This window comes from Leptodactylus fuscus, chromosome 7, assembly GCF_031893055.1.
Source record: "Leptodactylus fuscus isolate aLepFus1 chromosome 7, aLepFus1.hap2, whole genome shotgun sequence".
Taxonomy (NCBI): domain Eukaryota; kingdom Metazoa; phylum Chordata; class Amphibia; order Anura; family Leptodactylidae; genus Leptodactylus; species Leptodactylus fuscus.
This window is the reverse complement of record NC_134271.1, coordinates 148,966,604-148,978,905: the sequence shown is the minus strand read 5'-3', so window position 1 is coordinate 148,978,905 and position 12,302 is coordinate 148,966,604.

Here is a 12,302-nt window from a genome sequence, read left to right as displayed (position 1 = left end):
TCCTTCAAGATATTAATAAACCTCTACACTGATTTATAACAAGATGACTTCTTCCTATCGTGGACAAGGCCAGGTCCGGATATTTAACAGTGGACACAAGTCTCACCGGCAAATACAAGATATTTAACAATACAGCACTCAATGAGCGCTGTATACACGGCTATGGACGTAGCCATAATTCAGCTGCCCTCTGACCCGGCGGACACGTGATCCTCCGGGAGCAGAGTCTTGCAAAAGCTGCTGGGTCCTACAGGACCCCAGATCAGCTCTGTATACAGTGTATACAGCGTGCAGGAGGCTGTATTTCTCCTGCAACTGGGGTTAAATGTACCAGTCCCAGTTATAGGAGAAATCAGCCTCCAATACAGAAAAGTAAGTGATCAGATGTCCCCAAAGGTCTCTTATCACCTTATGGGGACACAATCTGAAAAAAAAAAAAAAAAAAATATAATAAAAAAGTTAAAAAAAAATGTAAATAAAATAATAATAATAAATAAATAATACGCTAATAAAACGCCGTTATTAAAGGTTATAGCCCCACCCCCGACGACACCATACAAAATAAAAATTACCGTAACGGAGAGGAAAAACTATATTATAAAGTTTTTCAGTGACACTTTGTGTTATTAAGTTTAAAAAAAAAAAAAATTGAAAACCAGACACAATTTCCCTCCTATTATGTTTATATTTTCCCAGATATAAAAAAAATTAAAACACATTCGAAAATAAAGATAACATAAAAATAAAGCCCTATGTGTCCCCGAAAAAAGAGGCAAAAATTAGTTGACTGAGACATACGAGAAAAATGTTACAGCCCTCAAAACCGCACATACAAAATAAACCTAAAATGTGACTGGTCCTGGACCACAAATTGGCCCGGTACTGAAGTGGTTTAAAGGGATTGTACCATTAAAACCTCTTTTTTTGTGGATAAGACGTCGGGGTAGTCTTTAGAAAGGCTATTCGTCTCTTACCTTTAGACGTGATCTCCGCTGCGCCGTTCCTTAGAAATACCGGTTTTTACTGGTATGCAAATGAGTTATCTTGCAGCAATGGGGGCGGGCCCCAGCACTCAAACAGCGATGGAGGCGTCCCCACCGCTGCCAGAGAAGTGTCTCCAAGCTCCACCTCCTTCTTTGTCGCCACGTCATGTTCAATGTCTTCTTCCGGTGCAGGCTCATAACTTCGAGCAGAGCAGACTGCGCAGGCGCACAGGTCACGGGAAAATAGCCGCATGCACAGTATTGTTAGTGGCCATTTTCCCGTGGCCTGTGCAGTCTGCTCTGATACGAGCCTGCGCCGGAAGAAGACATTGAACATGACGCGGCGGACGAAGAAGGAGGCGGCGGCGCTGGAGACAATTCTCTAGCATCGGTGGGGGCGCCCTCATCGCTGTTTGAGCTCTGGGGCCCGCCCCCATCGCTGCGGGAGAACTCATTTGCATACCGGTAAAAAATGGTATTTCTGAGGAACGGCAGTGCGGAGACCACGTAGACGAATAGTGTTTCTAAAGGCTATTCCGACGAAATGGTAGAATCCCTTTAAGAATGATTAAAAACCACACATGAGCCTGGATCCAGACCTGTAAAAACAGAAAGATATTACGCGTTTCAGGAGGTAACATGCGGTCCCTTACTGATAGTTTACAGAAAAGACATGGAGGCCCAGCTATATACTGCGAGGATAATGCACATGAACTCATTCAGCCTAATTCAATATGTAAATGACAGGCTCAAGTTTGACAACGCAGCTCACTGATTAGTAAGAGAAGAAGAAGAAAAAAAAATATACAAATTGAAAATACAGGAACAACGAGGCATGCGCTATAATCCACTATAGGGTCTAAGGGTAAAGATGGCTATATATTTGACAATGTACACATTCAGCAATAAAAAAAACCTGCAGGATTTAACTGTTGGCATGCTGGAGTATATTTGTTTCTTCGTTTAGCTTGCACTGACCCCATGAAGCAGTCCGAGGTTTTTTCTCTGTGCAGCCTCCTATTATGGTTCATGTGGATTCTACTCACCCAGTTCGCTCCTCTGCGGTTTGAGCTTCGTTAACATATACCGTATATACTCGAGTATAAGCCACCGTATATACTCAAGTATAAGCCGAGTTTTTCAGCAGTTTTTGTACTGAAAAATCCCCCCTCGGAGATACGTGCCAGGAAGAGTTACTGAGCCATAAACCCAACATCTACAATAAAAAGTGGAGAAGGCAAAAATAACCCGGCCCTAATAGTAAGGTATATAGTAGGGTATATAATCCAGATGGAGTGTATGGTGGTGGATATAATCCTGGTGAGGTGTATAGTAGAGTACAGTATATAGACCAGGTAAAGTGTATAGTGCAGTACATAATCCAACTGTGGTATATAGTAGAATAAATTACCCTGATAAGTGTATATAATCCAGATTACAGCAGTGTGTATAATCTGGGTCAGGTGTACAGTAAGGTAAATCACCAGGATGAGGCATATATAATCCAGATGAGGCGTATAGTACAGTATATAATCTGGATGAGGTGTTTAGTACTGTAAATAATCCGGGTGAGAGTGAGAATTGTATATAATCTGGGTGAGGTGTACAGTAGGTTAAATAATATGGATGAGATCTATATAACCAGAGTGAGGTGTACAATGGGGTATATAATCTTGGCAATGTCCATACAATGGAGGTGAGGTGACTAGTTGAATATATATTCCAGTTGAAATGTATAGTAGTGTATATAATCTGTATGAGGTGAGGATTATATATAAAACAGGTGAGGTATGTAGTAGTGTATATAATCTGGGTGTGGTGTATATAATCCAAATGAGGTGTATACTAGTGTATGTAATCCGGGTGAAGTATATATCCTTAGGGTGAGGTGTATACAATCTGCTTGAGGTGTGTAGTAGTGTATATAATCTAAGTGAGGTGTATATAATTCAGGTGAGGTATATAATCTTTATTGTGATGTATAGCAGTGTATATAATCCTGGTGCGATGGTTATCCTTGGGGTGAGGTATATATACTGTATAATCCGTGTGAGCTACATAGTAGTTTTTATTATCTGAATGTGGCGTATAGTAGTGTATTTCATCCAGGTATATAATAATCTGATTATATAATAATTTGGGTATACAATCATGGCCAAAAGTATTGAGAATGACACAAATCTTCTATTGTCACATGATCTGCTCCCTCTGGTTTTTCTGTGTGTTTGTCAGATGTTTTTATCACATACAGAAATAGAATTACAATCATATTCTGAGTAATAAAAGCTTATAGTGACAGTTAGAATGAGTTAATGCAGCAAGTCAATATTTGCAGTGTTGACCCTTCTTCTTCAGGACCTCTGCAATTCTCCCTGGCATGCTCTCAATCAACTTCTGGACCAAATCCTGACTGATAGCAGTCCATTCTTGCACAATCAATGCTTGCATTTTGTCAGAATTTGTAGGTTTTTGTTTGTCCACCCGTCTCTTGATGATTGACCACAAGTTCTCAATGGGATTAAGATCTGAGGAGTTTCCAGGCCATGGACCCAAAATCTCTCTGTTTTGTTCCCTGAGCCATTTAGTTATCACATTTGCTTTATGGCAAGGTGCTCCATCATGCTGGAAAAGGCATTGTTGATCACCAAACTGCTCTTGGACGGTTGGGAGAAGTTGATCTTGGAGGACATTCTGGTACCATTCTTTATTCATGGCTGTGTTTTTAGGCAAGACTGTGAGAGAGCCGATTCCCTTGGCTGAGAAGCAACCCCACACATGAATGGTTTCAGGATGCTTTACAGTTGGCATGAGACAAGACTGGTGGTAGCGCTCACCTCGTCTTCTCCGAATAAGCTGTTTTCCAGATGTCCCAAACAATTGAAAAGGGGATTCATCAGAGAAAATGACTTTACCCCAGTCCTCAGCAGTCCACTCCCTCTACCTTTTGCAGAATATCAGTCTGTCCCTGATGTTTTTTTCTGGAGAGAAGTGGCTTCTTTGCTGCCCTCCTTGAGACCAGGCCTTGCTCCAAGAGTCTCCGCCTCACAGTGCATGCAGATGCACTCACACCTGCCTGCTGCCATTCCTGAGCAAGCTCTGCACTGCTGGAAGCCCAATCCCGCAGCTGAAACACTTTTAAGAGACGGTCCTGGTGATTGCTGGTCTTTCTTGGGCGCCCTGGAGCCTTTTTGCCAACAATGGAACCTCTCTCCTTGAAGTTCTTGATGATGCGATAGATTGTTGACCGAGGTGCAATCTTTTTAGCTGCGATACTCTTCCCTGTTAGGCCATTTTTGTGCAGTGCAATGATGACTGCACGTGTTTCTTTAGAGATAACCATGGTTAACAGAAGAGAAACAATGACGTCAAGCACCAGCCTCCTTTTAAAGTGTCCAGTGGTGGCATTCTTACTTAATCATGACAGATTGATCTCCAGCCCTGTCCTCATCAACACCCACACCTGTGTTAATGGAGCAATCACTGAAACGATGTTAGCTGGTCCTTTTAAGGCAGCGCTGCAATGATGTTGAAATGTGTTTTGGGGGATAAAGTTCATTTTCTAGGCAAATATTGACTTTGCAAGTAATTGCTGTTAAGCTGATCACTCTTTATAACATTCTGGAGTATATGCAAATTGCCATTAGGAAAACTGAAGCACTAGACTTTGTAAAAATTAATATTTGTATCATTCTCAAAACTTTTGGCCATGACTGTATATCCTTAGGGTGAGGTGTATACAATCTGCTTGAGGTGTGTAGTAGTGTATATAATCTAAGTGAGGTGTATATAATTCAGGTGCAGTGTATAGTAGTGTACATAATCAGGGTGAGGTATATAATCTTTATTGTGATGTATAGCAGTGTATATAATCCCGGTGGGAGGTATATATATAATCCGTGTGAGCTACATAGTAGTTTTTATTATCTGAATGTGGTGTATAGTAGTGTATTTAATCCAGGTATATAATAATCTGATTATATAATAATTTGGGTATACAGTGCTGGCCAAAAGTATTGGCACCCCTGCAATTCTGTCAGATAATACTCGGTTTCTTCCAGATAATGATTGCAATCACAAATTCCTTGGTATTATCTTCATTTATTTTGTCTTCAATGGAAAACCACAAAAAGAATTGTCAAGAAGCCAAATTGGATATAATTCCACAGCAAACATAAAAAAGGGGTGGACAAAAGTATTGGCACTGTTTGAAAAATCATGTGATGCTTCTCTAATTTGTGTAATTAACAGCACCTGTTACTTACCTGAGGCACCTAACAGGTGGTGGCAATAACTAAATCACACTTGCAGCCAGTTGAAATGGATTAAAGTTGACTCCACCTCTGTCCTGTGTCCTTGTGTGACCACATTGAGCATGAAGAAAAGAAAGAAGACCAAAGAACTGTCTGAGGACTTGAGAAGCAAAATTGTGAGAAAGCATGAGCAATCTCAAAGAAGAATGCCAAAGAAGAATGGTCTAAGATTCCAGCAGAGCCTTGTAAGAAACTCATTGCTGGTTACCGGAAGCGGTTGTGCGCTAGTAATCTCTGAACAAATACAGCAGCATCATCCGCTATCAGGTTCCTCCGGCTCTGCTCGGGTGTAAATCTCCCTCGGTTCGGAGTGTGTGGATAAATCCAGGAATAAATACATATATATATATATATATATATATATATATATATGTATATATAATAAATCTAATAATATATGGTAGAAATACATCGTTCCTATTAACACCATGATACAATAAACTATATCACCTATCCTTTGATAACCTCTGCACTTCACCGGATCAACCACGCTGTTTCCAAACGATCACACACCATGATCACGTGACCTTCTATCAATATAACCATCGTTCCCCGGGACACCTAGATATTTGTGAGAACTTTCTCATATCAAATATGGCCGTGCGTCTTATGTATGAAAACATTGGGGGAAAGTCACGTGATCATCTTTCTCTACAGGGATTGGACGAGTATCCAACTGTATCCAGTAAAGCGCCTGGTTCAGGATAACACTGATGTACGGTGAGGAGACCGATGTAACAATGTGACTTTTCATCTTTTACAATGGTGTCCTATACTTAAGACCAGGGAGAGAAATTGAGAGGTTTTTGTTCTTTTGTTTGCGTTTTTTTCTTCGGTTTTGTGACTGCGGAGATTACAATGAAGGTGATTATACAGACGTTCACAATTCCATCAGGTGAACCACTAATCGATCAGCCCACAAAAGGAAGGCAAATGTCCGCTGAGGGTCAGGCAGGTATTCCGAAACGCGTCAGCCTGAGGCAGGGATATCGCTGGATGCGGGTACAATTGGTTTTTAGGAAGATTAAATAAAGAAGGATTTTAATTTTCCATCTACAGCCGTGCTGGATTTTTATATTCTTGGTTATAGTAATCTGAGTGAGGAACATAGTATAGTAAATAATCCAAGTATATAATAATTTGAGTGAGGAGTATAGTAGTGTATGTAATCCAGGAATTTAATAGTCTAGGTGAGGTATATAGTAGTGTATGTAATCTGGGTATATAATAATCCAGGTGAGAGAATCCAGGTATATAATAATCTGGGAGAGGTGTATATAATCCAGGTGAGGTATATAGTAGTGTATGTAATAATCCGGGTGAGATGTATAGTAGTGTATGTAATCTGGGTATGTAATGATCCGGGTGAGGTGTATATAATCTGGGTGAGGTGTATATAATCCGGGTGAGGTGTATAGTAGTGTATGTAATAATCCGGGTGAGGTGTATATAATCCGGGTGAGGTGTATATAATCCGGATGAGGTGTATAGTAGTGTATGTAATAATCCGGGTGAGGTGTATATAATCCGGGTGAGGTATATAATACTGTATGTAATAATCCGGGTGAGGTGTATATAATCCGGGTGAGGTGTATATAATCCGGGTGAGGTGTATGTAATCCGGGTGAGGTGTATATAATTCGGGTGAGGTGTATAGTAGTGTATGTAATAATCCGGGTGAGGTGTATATAATCTGGGTGAGGTATATAGTACTGTATGTAATAATCCGGGTGAGGTGTATATAATCCGGGTGAGGTGTATAGTAGTGTATGTAATAATCCGGGTGAGGTGTATATAATCCGGGTGAGGTATATAGTACTGTATGTAATAATCCGGGTGAGGTGTATATAATCCGGGTGAGGTATATAGTACTGTATGTAATAATCCGGGTGAGGTGTATATAATCCAGGTGAGGTGTATATAATCCGGGTGAGGTGTATAGTAGTGTATGTAATAATCCGGGTGAGGTGTATACAATCCGGGTGAGGTGTATATAATCCGGGTGAGGTGTATATAATCCGGGTGAGGTGTATAGTAGTGTATGTAATAATCCGGGTGAGGTGTATATAATCCAGGTGAGGTATATAGTAGTGTATGTAATAATCCGGGTGAGATGTATAGTAGTGTATGTAATCTGGGTATGTAATGATCCGGGTGAGGTGTATATAATCTGGGTGAGGTGTATATAATCCGGGTGAGGTGTATAGTAGTGTATGTAATAATCCGGGTGAGGTGTATATAATCCGGGTGAGGTGTATATAATCCGGATGAGGTGTATAGTAGTGTATGTAATAATCCGGGTGAGGTGTATATAATCCGGGTGAGGTATATAATACTGTATGTAATAATCCGGGTGAGGTGTATATAATCCGGGTGAGGTGTATATAATCCGGGTGAGGTGTATGTAATCCGGGTGAGGTGTATATAATTCGGGTGAGGTGTATAGTAGTGTATGTAATAATCCGGGTGAGGTGTATATAATCTGGGTGAGGTATATAGTACTGTATGTAATAATCCGGGTGAGGTGTATATAATCCGGGTGAGGTGTATAGTAGTGTATGTAATAATCCGGGTGAGGTGTATATAATCCGGGTGAGGTATATGTATGAAAACATTGGGGGAAAGTCACGTGATCATCTTTCTCTACAGGGATTGGACGAGTATCCAACTGTATCCAGTAAAGCGCCTGGTTCAGGATAACACTGATGTACGGGGAGGAGACCGATGTAACAATGTGACTTTTCATCTTTTACAATGGTGTCCTATACTTAAGACCAGGGAGAGAAATTGAGAGGTTTTTGTTCTTTTGTTTGCGTTTTTTTCTTCGGTTTTGTGACTGCGGAGATTACAATGAAGGTGATTATACAGACGTTCACAATTCCATCAGGTGAACCACTAATCGATCAGCCCACAAAAGGAAGGCAAATGTCCGCTGAGGGTCAGGCAGGTATTCCGAAACGCGTCAGCCTGAGGCAGGGATATCGCTGGATGCGGGTACAATTGGTTTTTAGGAAGATTAAATAAAGAAGGATTTTAATTTTCCATCTACAGCCGTGCTGGATTTTTATATTCTTGGTTATAGTAATCTGAGTGAGGAACATAGTATAGTAAATAATCCAAGTATATAATAATTTGAGTGAGGAGTATAGTAGTGTATGTAATCCAGGAATTTAATAGTCTAGGTGAGGTATATAGTAGTGTATGTAATCTGGGTATATAATAATCCAGGTGAGAGAATCCAGGTATATAATAATCTGGGAGAGGTGTATATAATCCAGGTGAGGTATATAGTAGTGTATGTAATAATCCGGGTGAGATGTATAGTAGTGTATGTAATCTGGGTATGTAATGATCCGGGTGAGGTGTATATAATCTGGGTGAGGTGTATATAATCCGGGTGAGGTGTATAGTAGTGTATGTAATAATCCGGGTGAGGTGTATATAATCCGGGTGAGGTGTATATAATCTGGATGAGGTGTATAGTAGTGTATGTAATAATCCGGGTGAGGTGTATATAATCCGGGTGAGGTATATAATACTGTATGTAATAATCCGGGTGAGGTGTATATAATCCGGGTGAGGTGTATATAATCCGGGTGAGGTGTATGTAATCCGGGTGAGGTGTATATAATTCGGGTGAGGTGTATAGTAGTGTATGTAATAATCCGGGTGAGGTGTATATAATCTGGGTGAGGTATATAGTACTGTATGTAATAATCCGGGTGAGGTGTATATAATCCGGGTGAGGTGTATAGTAGTGTATGTAATAATCCGGGTGAGGTGTATATAATCCGGGTGAGGTATATAGTACTGTATGTAATAATCCGGGTGAGGTGTATATAATCCGGGTGAGGTATATAGTACTGTATGTAATAATCCGGGTGAGGTGTATATAATCCAGGTGAGGTGTATATAATCCGGGTGAGGTGTATAGTAGTGTATGTAATAATCCGGGTGAGGTGTATACAATCCGGGTGAGGTGTATATAATCCGGGTGAGGTGTATATAATCCGGGTGAGGTGTATAGTAGTGTATGTAATAATCCGGGTGAGGTGTATATAATCCAGGTGAGGTATATAGTAGTGTATGTAATAATCCGGGTGAGATGTATAGTAGTGTATGTAATCTGGGTATGTAATGATCCGGGTGAGGTGTATATAATCTGGGTGAGGTGTATATAATCCGGGTGAGGTGTATAGTAGTGTATGTAATAATCCGGGTGAGGTGTATATAATCCGGGTGAGGTGTATATAATCCGGATGAGGTGTATAGTAGTGTATGTAATAATCCGGGTGAGGTGTATATAATCCGGGTGAGGTATATAATACTGTATGTAATAATCCGGGTGAGGTGTATATAATCCGGGTGAGGTGTATATAATCCGGGTGAGGTGTATGTAATCCGGGTGAGGTGTATATAATTCGGGTGAGGTGTATAGTAGTGTATGTAATAATCCGGGTGAGGTGTATATAATCTGGGTGAGGTATATAGTACTGTATGTAATAATCCGGGTGAGGTGTATATAATCCGGGTGAGGTGTATAGTAGTGTATGTAATAATCCGGGTGAGGTGTATATAATCCGGGTGAGGTATATAGTACTGTATGTAATAATCCGGGTGAGGTGTATATAATCCAGGTGAGGTGTATATAATCCGGGTGAGGTGTATAGTAGTGTATGTAATAATCCGGGTGAGGTGTATACAATCCGGGTGAGGTGTATATAATCCGGGTGAGGTGTATATAATCCGGGTGAGGTGTATAGTAGTGTATGTAATAATCCGGGTGAGGTGTATATAATCCGGGTGAGGTGTATATAATCCGGGTGAGGTGTATAGTAGTGTATGTAATAATCCGGGTGAGGTGTATATAATCCGGGTGAGGTGTATATAATCCGGGTGAGGTGTATATAATCCGGGTGAGGTGTATAGTAGTGTATGTAATAATCCGGGTGAGGTGTATATAATCCGGGTGAGGTGTATATAATCCGGGTGAGGTGTATGTAATCCGGGTGAGGTGTATGTAATCCGGGTGAGGTGTATGTAATCCGGGTGAGGTGTATATAATCCGGGTGAGGTGTATGTAATCCGGGTGAGGTGTATATAATCCGGGTGAGGTGTATGTAATCCGGGTGAGGTGTATAGTAGTGTATGTAATAATCCGGGTGAGGTGTATGTAATCCGGGTGAGGTGTATATAATCCGGGTGAGGTGTATAGTAGTGTATGTAATAATCCGGGTGAGGTGTATATAATCCGGGTGAGGTGTATATAATCCGGGTGAGGTGTATAGTAGTGTATGTAATAATCCGGGTGAGGTGTATATAATCCGGATGAGGTGTATATAATCCGGGTGAGGTGTATGTAATCCGGGTGAGGTGTATGTAATCCGGGTGAGGTGTATGTAATCCGGGTGAGGTGTATGTAATCCGGGTGAGGTGTATATAATCCGGGTGAGGAATATAGTACTGTATGTAATAATCCGGGTGAGGTGTATATAATCCGGGTGAGGTGTATATAATCCGGGTGAGGTGTATGTAATCCGGGTGAGGTGTATGTAATCCGGGTGAGGTGTATATAATCCGGGTGAGGAATATAGTACTGTATGTAATAATCCGGGTGAGGTGTATATAATCCGGGTGAGGTGTATGTAATCCGGGTGAGGTGTATATAATCCGGGTGAGGTGTATGTAATCCGGGTGAGGTGTATGTAATCCGGGTGAGGTGTATGTAATCCGGGTGAGGTGTATATAATCCGGGTGAGGAATATAGTACTGTATGTAATAATCCGGGTGAGGTGTATATAATCCGGGTGAGGTGTATATAATCCGGGTGAGGTGTATATAATCCGGGTGAGGTATATAGTACTGTATGTAATAATCCGGGTGAGGTGTATGTAATCCGGGTGAGGTGTATATAATCCGGGTGAGGTGTATATAATCCGGGTGAGGTGTATATAATCCGGGTGAGGTGTATGTAATCCGGGTGAGGTGTATGTAATCCGGGTGAGGTGTATGTAATCCGGGTGAGGTGTATATAATCCGGGTGAGGTGTATATAATCCGGGTGAGGTGTATAGTAGTGTATGTAATAATCCGGGTGAGGTGTCTATAATCCGGGTGAGGTGTCTGTAATCCGGGTGAGGTGTCTGTAATCCGGGTGAGGTGTATGTAATCCGGGTGAGGTGTATATAATCCGGGTGAGGTGTATGTAATCCGGGTGAGGTGTATGTAATCCGGGTGAGGTGTATATAATCCGGGTGAGGAATATAGTACTGTATGTAATAATCCGGGTGAGGTGTATATAATCCGGGTGAGGTGTATATAATCCGGGTGAGGTGTATGTAATCCGGGTGAGGTGTATGTAATCCGGGTGAGGTGTATATAATCCGGGTGAGGAATATAGTACTGTATGTAATAATCCGGGTGAGGTGTATATAATCCGGGTGAGGTGTATGTAATCCGGGTGAGGTGTATATAATCCGGGTGAGGTGTATGTAATCCGGGTGAGGTGTATGTAATCCGGGTGAGGTGTATGTAATCCGGGTGAGGTGTATATAATCCGGGTGAGGAATATAGTACTGTATGTAATAATCCGGGTGAGGTGTATATAATCCGGGTGAGGTGTATACAATCCGGGTGAGGTATATAGTACTGTATGTAATAATCCGGGTGAGGTGTATGTAATCCGGGTGAGGTGTATATAATCCGGGTGAGGTGTATATAATCCGGGTGAGGTGTATATAATCCGGGTGAGGTGTATGTAATCCGGGTGAGGTGTATGTAATCCGGGTGAGGTGTATGTAATCCGGGTGAGGTGTATGTAATCCGGGTGAGGTGTATATAATCCGGGTGAGGTGTATATAATCCGGGTGAGGTGTATAGTAGTGTATGTAATAATCCGGGTGAGGTGTCTATAATCCGGGTGAGGTGTCTGTAATCCGGGTGAGGTGTCTGTAATCCGGGTGAGGTGTATGTAATCCGGGTGAGGTGTATATAATCCGGGTGAGGTGTAT